Here is a 12,271-nt window from a genome sequence, read left to right as displayed (position 1 = left end):
CAGCTAAGGTGGTCTGGTATTCCCATTTCTTTAAGCATTTTCCAGTTTGTTGTGATCCACACAAAACCTTTTGTGTAGTCAATGAAGCAAAAGTAGATGTTTTTCTAAAATTCCCTTGCTTTTTCTATGATCCAGCGGATGTTGGCAATTTGATCTCTGGTTCCTTTGCCTTTTCTAAATCCAGCTTGTACATCTGGAAATTCTCAGATCACATATTGTTGAAGCTTAACTTGAAGGATTCTGAGCATTAACTTGCTAGCATGTGAAATGAGCACAAGTGTACGGTAGTTTGAACATTCTTTGGCATTGCCTTTCTTTGGGATTGGAAGGAAATCTGACCTTTTCCAGTCCTGTGGCCATAGCTGGGTTTTCCAAATTTGCTGACATATTGAGTATAGCACTTTAACAGCATCATTGTTTTTAGTATTTTAAATAACTCAGCTGGAATTTCATCATCTCCACTAGCTTTCTTCATACTAATACTTTCTAAGGCCCACTTGACTTCACACTCCAGGATATCTGGCTCTAAGTGAGTGAGCACACCATCGTGGTTATCCAGGTCATTAAGACCTTCTTTGTATACATTTGTGTATCCTTGCCACCTCTTTTTAATCTCTTCTGCTTCTTTTAGGTCCTAGCCTTTTCTGTCCTTTACTGTGCCCATATTTTCATGAAATGTTCCCTTGGTGTCTCCAATTTTCTTGATAAGATCTCTAGTCTTTCCCATTCTATTGTTTTCTCTATTTCTTTGCATTGGTTACTTAAGAAACCCTTCTCATCTCTCCTTGCTATTCTCTGGAGTTCTACAATCATTTGGGTATATCTTACCCTTTCTCTCTTGACTTTCGCTTCTCTTCTTTCCTTAGCTATTTGTAAAGCCTCCTCCGATAACCACTTTGCCTTCTTGCATTTCTTTTTCTTGGGGTTGGTGTTGGTCATTGCCTTCTGTACAATGTTACAAACCTGTCCACAGTTCTTTAGGGACTCTGTCTACCAGATCTAATCCCTTGAATCTATTTGTCACCTCCACTGTATAATCATTAAGGTGTTTGATTTAGGTCATACCTGAATGATCTAGTGGTTTTCCCTGCTGCTGCTGTCACTTCAGTCGTGTCCGACTCTGCGACCCCAGAGATGGCAGCCCACCAGGCTCCGCCATCCCTGGGATTCTCCAGGCAAGAACACTGGAGTGGATTACCATTTCCTTCTCCAATGCAGGAAAGTGAAAAGTGAAAAGTGAAAGTGAAGTCGCTCAGTCGTGTCCGACCCTCAGCGACCCCAGGGACTGCAGCCTACCAGGCTCCTCCATCCATGGGATTTTCCAGACAAGAGTACTGGAGTGGGGTGCCATTGCCTTCTCTGGTGGTTTTCCCTACTTTCTTCAATTTAGGCCTTAATTTTACAATAAGGAGCTCATGATCTGAGCCATATTCAGCTCTTTGTCTTGTTTTTGCTGACTGTATAGAGCTTCTCCATCTTCAGCTGCCAAGAATATAATCAATCTGAATTCTGTATGACCGTCTGGTTATGTCCATGTGTAGAGTTGTCCCTTGTTGTTGAAAAAAGGTGTTTGCTATGACCAGTGTTTTCTGTTGACAAAACTCTGCTAGCCTTTGCCCTGCTTCATTTTGCGCACCAAGGCCAAACTTGCCTGTTATTCTGGGTATCTCTTCACTTCCTACTTTTGCATTCCAATCCCCTATGATGAAAAGGACATCTTTTTTTGGTGTTACTTCTAGAAGGTGCTGTGGGTCTTCATAAACGTGGTCAACTTTAGCCTTTTTGGCATCAGTGGTTGGGGCATAGACTTGTATTACTGTGATGTTGAATGGTTTACTTGGAAACAAGCTGAGATCATTTTGTCATTTTTGAGGTTGCACCCAAGTACTGCACTTCAGTCTCTTTTGTTAACTATGAGGGCTACTCCAATTCTTCTAAGGGATTCTTGCCCACAGTAGTAGATATAATTGTTACCTGAATTAAATTCTCCCAATTCTGTCCATTTTAGTTCACTGGTTCCTAAAATATCAATGTTCAGTGTTGCCCTCTCCTGCTTGACCATGTCTAATTTACCTTGATTCATGTACCTAACATTCCAGGTTCCTATGCAATATTGTTCTTTACAGCATCAGAGTTTACTTTCACCACCAGATACATCCACAACTTAGAAATGTTTCCGCTTTGGCCCAGCCTCTTAATTCTTTCTGGAGCCAGAAGTAATTGCCCTCCTCTCTTCTCCATTAGCATATCAGGCACCTTCTAACCAGGGGAGCTCATCTTCCAACGTCGTATCTTTTTGCCTTTTCATACTGTCCATGGAGTTCTCCAGAGATCAAATTGCCAACATCTGCTGGATCATAGATAAAGCAAGAGAATTCCAGAAAACCATCTACTTCTGCTTCATTGACTATGCTAAAGCCTTTGACTGTGTGCATCACAACAAAATGTGGAAAATTCTTAAAGATATGGGAATACCAGACCACCTTACCAGCCTCCTGAGAAATCTGTATACAGGTCAAGAAGCAATAGTTAGAACCAGACATGGAACAATGGAGTGGTTCAAAATTGGGAAAAGTATACATCAAGGCTATATATTGTCACCCTGCTTATTTAACTTATATGCAGAATACATCATGAGAAATGCTGGGCTGGATGCAACACAAGCTGGAATCAAGACTGCAGGGAGAACTATCAATAACCTCTAATATACAGATGACACCATCCTTATGTCAGAAAGTGAAGAGGAACTAAAGAGCTTCCTGATGAAAGTGAAAGAAGAGAGTGAAAAAGCTGGTTTAAAACTCAACATTCAAATAATGAAGATCATGGCAGCTGGTCTCAGCACTTTATGGCAAATAGATGGGGGGAAAATGGAAACGGTGACAGACTTTATTTTTTTGGGCTCCAAAATCATGCAGATGGTGACTGCAGCCATGAAATTAAAAGACACTTGCTCCTTGGAAGAAAGCCATGACAAACCTAGACAGCATATTAAAAAAGCAGAGACATTACTTTTCTGATGAAGGTCCGTATAGTCAAAGCTATGGTTTTTCCAGTAGTCATGTATGGATGTGAGATTTGGACCATAAAGAGGGCTGAATGCCAAAGAATTGATGCTTTTGAGTTGTGGTTTCGAGAAGACTCTTGAGAGTCCCTTAGACTGCAAGGAGATCAAACCAGTTAATCCTAAAGGAAATCAGTCCTGAATATTCGTTAGAAGGACTGATGCTGAAGCTGAAGCTCCAATACTTTGGCCACCTGATGCAAAGAACCGACTCATTAGAAAAGACCCTGATGCTGGAAAAGATTGAAAGCAGTAGAAGGGGATGACAGAGGACGAGATGGTTGGATGGCATCACTGACTCAATGGACATGAGTTTGAGCAAGCTCCAGGAGATGGTGAAGGATAGAGAAGCCTGGCGTGCTGCAGTCCATGGTGTCGCAGAGTCAGACACGACTGAGCGACTGAACAACATCACTACCTATTATTTTACACTGCTGCTGCTGCTGCTAAGTCGATTCAGTCATGTCTGACTCTGTGTGACCCCATTGACGGCAGCCCACCAGGCTCCCCTGTCCCTGGGATTCTCCAGGCAAGAACACTGGAGTGGGTTGCCATTTCCTTCTCCAATGCATGAAAGTGAAAAGTGAAAGCGAAGTCGCTCAGTCGTGTCCGACTCCTAGCAATCCCATGGACTGCAGCCCACTAGGCTCCCCTGTCCATGGGATTTTCCAGGCAAGAGTACTGGAGTGGGGTGCCATTACTGCTCCACCCCAAATATCTATAACAATCCTCTACCCTTTACTAGTTACTTAAGACATCAGGTTATATTTTTTAACTTTTATATGCATTTTTGCTAATAAGTAGAGAAAGAAATCCTGAATTCTTAAACTATAAAACATTAGCATTTTACTGGAAAACTTGACCCCTTTCATATATAGGTGCTCTACTTTTTAATGGTTTTTATAACGTTTGCTAGCTTATGATTATGGGAGTATAGAATCCATTATCCCTCTTGAGTATCACAGGGCCTATACATCTCCTATACATCAGTTTCTTTTCACGTTTGAATTAATCTTCCCCATTATCTCAAAATCTTCACAGTAGAACTTTGTTTAGGATGAACTATATATCACTCTCTTTCTAAACCCTGGCCCCAAGATTACCCTCAGATTCATTTATTCATTCAAAGAATATTTATTGAGCCTCTACTATGTGCGAGACACTGCTCTAAGTGAATAAATGACAAAAATCCCTCCTCTCTTGGAACTTACATAACTTCTAGTGCAGTAGGTCTGTAGAAGTCTGAGCAGAGGGCATAGCCCAGAGTTTCAATGGTAGTACCACTTGTTGCCCGGAGCAGTAGCCCAGGGCTTGGTATTGTTAAGGAGAAAAGGAACCCTGCCATGCTTTGGGGAAGACTGTTCCTTGCTCCTCCCTCTATATTTCCTTTATTGTGAACAGTAAACAGAGAGGCAGAAGGGCATAATGGTTAGGGACCTAGGCTTTGGATTCACATAGCCTGGGTCTAAATCTTGGCTTTGCAACTGAATAGTTATTTTGTCTTGGTCTAGTTCCTTATCTTTGAGCCTCAGTTTCCTTAGTTGTTACTATAGTCACTTCGCAGACTCAAGTCAAGACTGCTGATTGCAGCTATGCTATTAATAACATAAGAACATCTAAGTTAGCTTCCCACATTCATCTTGAATACCTCATCCATTGAGCAAACAGTGACATCTATATATAAAGTGGATGTGTACAGAGGTTTCTAAACCACATATTTACCAAGGTTTGAGTCTAAGTGAATTAATTCTATTTATAGACAGATTTCCTAATGATATACACACAAAATTCCTGATCAGATGGTATCTGCTTCCATTTTATTATTTCCGTGTTTGAAAGGTGGCTTAGCTAATGCAGTCAATTAAGTGTGTACCCATGAGAGTTGAGTGGATTCTCTATTATTTAGCTTACCTTACGGATTTCTCCCTGTTGCACGGTTTTTATGACGTTAATCCATTCTTCCATGTCTTTCCGATTTGGTGCAGCCAACGTAACTTTTCGTTGTGGTGTGATCACCTACAGAAAGTCACATTATTAGCTGGTTCCCAACTCAAACTTTGCCCCCAGAGCATTTGAACTCTCTAAGATACTAGACAGGTCTACCAAGCACTACCAAAGCCACTTCTTAAATATATGACAGCAGTTCCAAGAGCCAGCCCAACTAATAACAGTAATAAACAACAATTTAAAGGCACTTACTATGTACCGGGCACTGTTCTATTGTGCTTTATTTATCTTATTTATTTCAATCTTCATTACAAATCCAAGAGCTAGGCAGTATTATTTTCCCTCACTTTATAGTCAGGATACTTTTTCTGTGGCAAAGGGAGTTAAATGACTTGCTCAGGGCAAAAGAGTAGGTAAGAAACTAAGCCAAAATTTGAATCTAGATTCTTTGGCTCCAGCACACATGCTCTTAAACACTAGGCCAAGCACCCATCTGTTACTAAAATAAAGTTGCCTGAAAATCTTACTTGTTTACTTCCTGCTCTACCTACCTGAAATGGTAAAAGTGTTTCTTTTTCATCAGGGTGTGGCTATTTCTGTTTGAGGGGAGAGTGAGACTGGAGTGAGGAAACTACAAATCCAGTTTCTTTCTTTCTTATGGTCAGGGAAAATCTGAAGAGAATTTTACTATTATCTCTCTTAATCCTGCTTGGTGCAAAAACCTTGCAGAAACAATGAGAAAGCCATGTTGAGGGTCTAGCAGAGGTAGACCCTGCTAACTTCATCTTTTCCCAAAGGGCAGGAGGGAGCATGGATAGCTATAGCTATAGCATTGCTTCAATGGCCCTACTTGTCTTCATTACCAGTGTCCACCACCCCAAGCCCAAATCTTGCAGCTAGAGCTCACCACAACAACAAACAATTTGTTCTTCTTGTGCATGTAGCACCGCATGATTCTGTGATAATGGCAATAGGAACTAGTTGGAATTAGTAACAACAGTCGCTCCTTTGGTCTAAACCCATTCTTATGTGGGGTTGATGCATAGTGCCTCTATGTTTTAATTAGGCTAAGGGGAAACCTAGCCCTTGGAATTTTTATAGAATGATACCCAAAACATTATCTTGTGTGCTTATCACTCAAAAGTTAAGATTTTGGAACTGGGTCAACAGAACCCTCAGCTTTTCCTGGGTCAGTATGATGCAATGAGAGAGAAATGAGATAGGGTCTCCTTTCAACTGCTCTCCTTTCAAAGAAGAGACTGGACCAGCTATGGAAGCAGGGTATTGGGCCCATAGCTCTTTAGTCTGCTAAGTACCACTCTCCACCTGCCTGAAGAGGAACCCTGCTCTCCATAACCCACCACTGACGCTGAGGAAAAAACATTTCTGTGAGAAGATGGGTATGAGAATTCTTGGGCCAATGGACTTGTTATTTTTCAGTGAGATTTCTGTTCTGAATTTACCTGAATGACCAAGTCTTATGATATTTTAGCAGTGACAAGCCCTTGAATACATCCCTGGAAAATCCTCTGCTTTCTTTGAGGTACTCTCATTAGTAATCTCAGCATAGAGTAACTTTCACTTTGGATTTAGGTTCTTATCTGTTTCATCAAAGGAGAAAATGTCATGTAGCTCAAATATCTTGATTTAGTCTACAACATATTAGCAGTCTCTTGAAAGCCTCCCAATGATATTCATTTAAATTACCTTCACCAGAAGGATTGATTTTTGAAATAGTCACCCACATTCTGAAATCATCTCTGCTTTTATATCAAACTGGTAATAGAGACAAGGGCAATCATGCTCTTTCCCCCCATCAGTGGGCTGATAGAAAATACTCACATGAATAATCTTTAGCACTCATTTGCAATGCTACTCTAAGTGGATTTCCAAACACACTTTGGGATTAAAGAAGACTTGGGAAATTTGAATTCCAAACAGGCAACAGGCGGATATGGCGACCCCTCTTCCCAGCTAGCTCTCCCCCTTGCCCATTCAGGCAATCCTAATCTTACTTACGCAAAAACTGTGGCAAAGGTTTCTACAGCTGCTTTCTGCCAAGGCAACTTGAGACAAATCAATTGTTTCAAAGCGTGCAAACTGGAAAGGTATGAGAGGGAGAGGGAAAAGGAACCATCTGGTTATTGAGGCAAAGATACACTAAAAATTAAACACACACACAGGTACACTAAAAGGCATTTTTGGCAGTTATAATCCCATTATTTATTTGGCTTGAGTGCTGAATTTATTTAGCATCATGATTTTGATTGATATATCATGTAACAAACAGAAAATTAACCAAACTAAACCCAAAACACAACTCTTCCCCAAACTTTTATGTGGATTTATAGGAAAGCTTAGGTAGCTCAGGATTATTTAAAACTAAAGGTTTATGCTGGAGAACATAGTTGGATACTGCCTTCATGGATCACAGCTTTGTTGTGGTGAAGGGTCTTGCATAATTCAAGGAAGCTATGAGCCATGCCATGCAGGGCCACCCAAGATGGACAGGACATAGTGAAGAGTTCTGACAAAACGTGGTCCACTGGAGGAGGGCATGGCAACCCACTCCAGTATTCTTGACTGGAGAACTCCATGAACAATATGAAAAGGCAAAAAGGTATGACACTGGAAAATGAGCCCCCAGGTTGAAAGATGTCCAATACGCTACTGGGGAAGAGTTCAGGGCAATTACTAATAGCTCCAGAAAGAATGAGGCTTCTCTGGTGGCCCAGGGGGAAAGAATCTGCCTGCAATACAGGAGCCACAGGAGATGCAGATTTGATCCCTGCCTCAGGAAGATCCCCTGGAAGAGGGCATGGCAACCCACTCCAGTGTTCTTGCCTGGAGAATCCCATGGACAGAGGAGCCTGGCAGGCTACAGTACCTAGGGTTGCAAAGAGTTGGACACAACTGAAGTGACTTAGCATGTACTCAGGCCAGAAAGAATGAAGTGGCTCAGTAAGAACCTAACAGAAGCAGAGGAGATTAAAAGAGGTGGCAAGAATACACAGAAAAACTATACAGAAAAGGTCTTAATGAACCAGATAACCATGATGGTGTGGTCAGTCTCCTAGAGCCAGACATCCTGGAATGTGAAGTCAAGTGGGCCTTCAGTTCAGTCGCTCAGTCATGTCTGAATTTTTGTGACCCCATGGACTGCAGCATGCCAGGCCTCCCTGTCCATCACCATCTCCTGGAGTTTACTCAAACTCATGTCCATTGAGTCAGTGATGCCATCCAACCATCTCGTCTTCTGTCATCCCCTTCTCCTTCTTCCTTCAATCTTTCCCAGCATCAGAATCTTTTCAAATGAGTCTGTTCTTAGCATCAGGTGGTCAAAGTATTGGAGTTTCAGCTTCAGCATCAGTCCTTCCAATGAATATTTAGGACTGATTTCCTTTAGGATGGACTGGTTGGATCTCCTTGCTGTACAAGGGACTTTCAAGAGTCTTCACTAACACCACAGTTCAAAAGCATCAATTCTTCAGTGCTCAGATTTCTTCATAGTCCAACTCTCACATAAAAAACCATAGCCTTGACTAGATGGACCTCTGCAGGCAAAGTAATGTCTCTGCTTTTTAATAAGCTGTCTAGTTTGGTCATAACTTTCCTTCTGAGGAGCAAGTGTCTTTTAATTTTATGGCTGCAGTCACCATCTGCAGTGATTTTGGAGCCCTCCAAAATAAAGTCTGTCACTGTTTCCACTGTTTCCCTATCTATTTGCCATGAAGTAATGGGACCAGATGCCATGATCTTAGTTTTCTGAATGTTGAGTTTTAAGCCAACTTTTTCACTCTCCTCTTTCACTTTCATCAAGAGGCTCTTTAGTTCTTCTTCACTTTCTGCCATAAGGGTGGTGTCGTCTGCATATCTGAGGTTATTGATATTTCCCCTGGCAATCTTGATTCCAGCTTGTGCTTCATCCAGCCCAGCGTTTCTCATGATGTACTCTGCATATAAGTTAAATAAGCAGGGTGACAATATACAGCCTTGCTGTATTCCTTTCCCGATTTGGAACCAGTCTGTTGTTCAGGTCCAGTTCTAACTGTTGCTTCTTGACCTGCATACAGATTTCTCAGGAGGCAGTTCAGGTGGTCTGGTATTCCCATGTCTTGAAGAATTTTCCACAGTTTCTTGTGATCCACACAGTCAAAGGCTTTGGCATAGTCAATAAAGTAGAAGTAGATGTTTTTCTGGAACTCGCTTGCTTTTTCAATGATCCAACAGATGTTGACAATTTGACCGCTGGTTCCTCTGCCTTTTCCAAATCCAGCTTTAACATCTGGAAGTTCATGGTTCATGTACTGTTGAAGCCTGGCTTGGAGAACTTTGAGTATAACTTTGCTAGCGTGTGAGATGAGTGCAATTGTATGGTAGTTTGAGCATTCTTTGGCATTGCCTTTCTTTGGGATTGGAATGAAAACTGACCTTTTCCAGTCTGTGGCCCCTGCTGAGTTTTCCAAAATTGCTTGCATATTGAGTGCAGCACTTTCACAGCATCATCTTTAGGGATTTGAAATCAGATTGATTATATTCTTTTCAGCCAAAGATGGAGAAGCTCTATAGCTGACTGTGGCTCAGGTCATGAACTCCTTATTGCAAAATTCAGACTTAAACTGAAGAGAGTAGGGAAAACCACTAGACCACTCAGGTTTGACCTAAATCAAATCCCTAGACCGCTCAGTTTTGACCTAAATCAAGTTTGACCTAAATCAAATCCCTTATGACTATTCAGTGGAAGTGACAAATGGATTCAAGGGATTAGATCTGATACACAGACTTTGCCTGCAAAGGTCTGTCTAGTCAAAAGTGCCTGAAGAATTATGGACGGAGGTTCATGACATTGTACAGGAGGCACTGATCAAGACCATCCCCAAGAAAAAGAAATGCAAAAAGGCAAAATGGTTGTCGAGGAGGCCTTACAAAAAGCTATGAAAAGAAGAGAAGTGAGAGGCAAAGGAGAAAAGGAAAGATATCCATCTGAATGCAGAGTTCCAAAGAATAGCAAGGAGAGATAAGAAAGCCTTCCTCAGTGATCAATGCAAATAAATAGAGGAAAACGATAGAATGGGAAAGACTAGCGATCTCTTCAATAAAATTAGAGATACCAAGGGAACATTTAATGCAAAGATGGGCTCGATAAAGGACAGAAATAGTATGGACCTAACAGAAGCAGAGGAACCAGAGATCAAATTGCCGATATTTGTTGGATCACAGAGAAAGCAAGGGAACTCCAGGAAAACATCTACTTCCGTTTCATTGATTACACTAAAGCCTTTTACCGTGTGGATCACAACAAACTGTGGAAAATTCTTAAAGAGACGTAAGTATGAAACCACCTTACCTGTCTCCTGATAAACTTGTATGCCAGTCAAGAAGCAACAGTTAGAACCAGACATGGAACAATGGACTGGTTCAAAATTGGGAAAGGAGTGTGAGAAGGCTGTATATTGTCACCCTGCTTATTTAACTTATAGGCAGAGTACATCATGAGAAATGCCAGGCTGGATGAAGCTCAAGCTGGAATCAAGACTGTCAGGACAAATACCAACAACCTCAGATATGCAAATGATATCATTCTAAAGGCATAAAGTAAAGAGAGGCTAAAGAGCCTCTTGATGAAGGTGAAAGAGGAGAGGGAAAAATCTGGCTTGAAACTCAACATTCAAAAAACTAAGATCATGGCCTCTGGTCCCATCATTTCATGGTAAATAGAAGGTGAAAAAGTGCAAGTAGTGACAGATTTTATTTTCTTGGGCTCCAAAATCATGTGGACAGTGATTGCAACCATGAAACTAAAAGATGCTTGCCCCTTGAAAGGAAACCTGTGACAAACCTAGATAACATATTAAAAAGTAGAGACATCACTTTGCCTGCAAAGGTCTGTCTAGTCAAAACTATATTTTTTCAAGTAGTCATGTATGGATGTGAGAGTTGGACCATAAAGAAGGCTGACCACCGAAGAATTAATGCTTTTGAAATGCGGTATTGGAGAAGACTCCTGAGAGTCCCTTGGACAGCAAGGAGATTGAACTAGTTGATCCTAAAGGAAATTAACCTTGAATACTCATTGGAAGGACTGATGTTGAAGCTGAAGCATCAATACTTTTGCTACCTGATGTAAAAATTGGAAAAGACCCTGATGCTTGGAAAGATTGAAGGCAAAAGGAGACGGGGCAGCAGAGGATGAGATGATTAGATAGCATCACTGACTCAGTAGACATGAATTTGAGCAAATCCTGGAGGTAGTGAAGGACAGGGTAGCCTGGAGTGCTGCAGTCCATGGCGTTGCAAAGAGTCTGGGACGACTTAGGGACTGAACAGCAACAACATAATGGGATATGGTCTAGCTAGGGACACAGTGGAGCAGATTAGGATTATCCACCTTAATTCTTGCTAACATGTCTTTACCTCTTGGTTTATCTCCTCTCAAATTATTTCCTGGTACCTACCTACTAACACAATTGACACATATATGTATATATATATACATACACATTTATGTGTGTGTGTATATATGTGTGTGTGTGTATATATATATATATTCTCTTACCGCAGGATGGTGTGCAAAGCAGAGCCTTTGTCCTCGAACCAGAAAATATCTAAGCTTCCATCTCTTGAATGAGTTACAGTTCTTTAGCAGAGGTCCTTCCTTCAGTATTTTCTGAAAGATAGAAGCATAGCTTTGAGTAATTAGGTCAATTTGCAAGACCATATCACTTGTCCTCTCATTTGAGAAGTTCAGATATCTAGAAGGCCCTGTCACATATCTGAGAAATGGCCTAAGGGCCAGGCAAGAATACAGAGTTTCTTAGTTATTCAGAAAAAGCATTGGTTACTCTTGGATAACATATTCCAAATCATATAGGCTCTAAGTTTCTTAGGACACATGGCCCAACAACCATGGAAAACATTTTCATTTGTGGTAGGAGGAGGGGATGAAAGACAGAACACATAAATATAAGAGCTACATTCCTAGGGAAGGACAAATGGTTGGGGGAGAGGCTGAGTTCAGTAAGGACAGATATTTTGGAAATCTTCAGGTTGAAGGCCTAGACAGGGCTTTCATATCTTCTATTTTAGAGTGTTCTTTTTAGAATAATAAGTTGGATCATATCCCTTCCTACTCGCAAGCCTCCAATAGCTTCCCAACAGTTTTAGAACCAAATCCCAAGTCTTTATCATAGCCTTCAAGGGATTCATGATCTGGTGAGAGCAAAAAGTGCATGAACAAGAACTACCATCTGATTACTTTAT

At 41.2% G+C, this 12,271-nt stretch overlaps 1 long non-coding RNA gene across 1 annotated transcript; it reads right to left on the bottom strand.

Moving 5' to 3' along the window:
• Window positions 1–4,975: 4,975 nt before the first annotated feature.
• On the bottom strand, window positions 4,976–11,680 carry LOC147340383 (uncharacterized). Its single transcript, XR_015158622.1, has 3 exons — window positions 11,568–11,680; window positions 7,031–7,111; window positions 4,976–5,080 (listed from the first exon to the last, which is right to left on the bottom strand). It is a non-coding gene; the product is annotated as an uncharacterized LOC147340383 (long non-coding RNA).
• Between the last annotated feature and the right edge of the window lie 591 nt (window positions 11,681–12,271).

The sequence above is a fragment of the Bos grunniens genome, chromosome X, assembly GCF_055505025.1.
Source record: "Bos grunniens cultivar Pamir isolate PY7600 chromosome X, Bosgru_T2T1.0, whole genome shotgun sequence".
Taxonomy (NCBI): Eukaryota; Metazoa; Chordata; class Mammalia; order Artiodactyla; family Bovidae; genus Bos; species Bos grunniens.
This window is presented reverse-complemented; position numbering and strand designations above follow the sequence as displayed.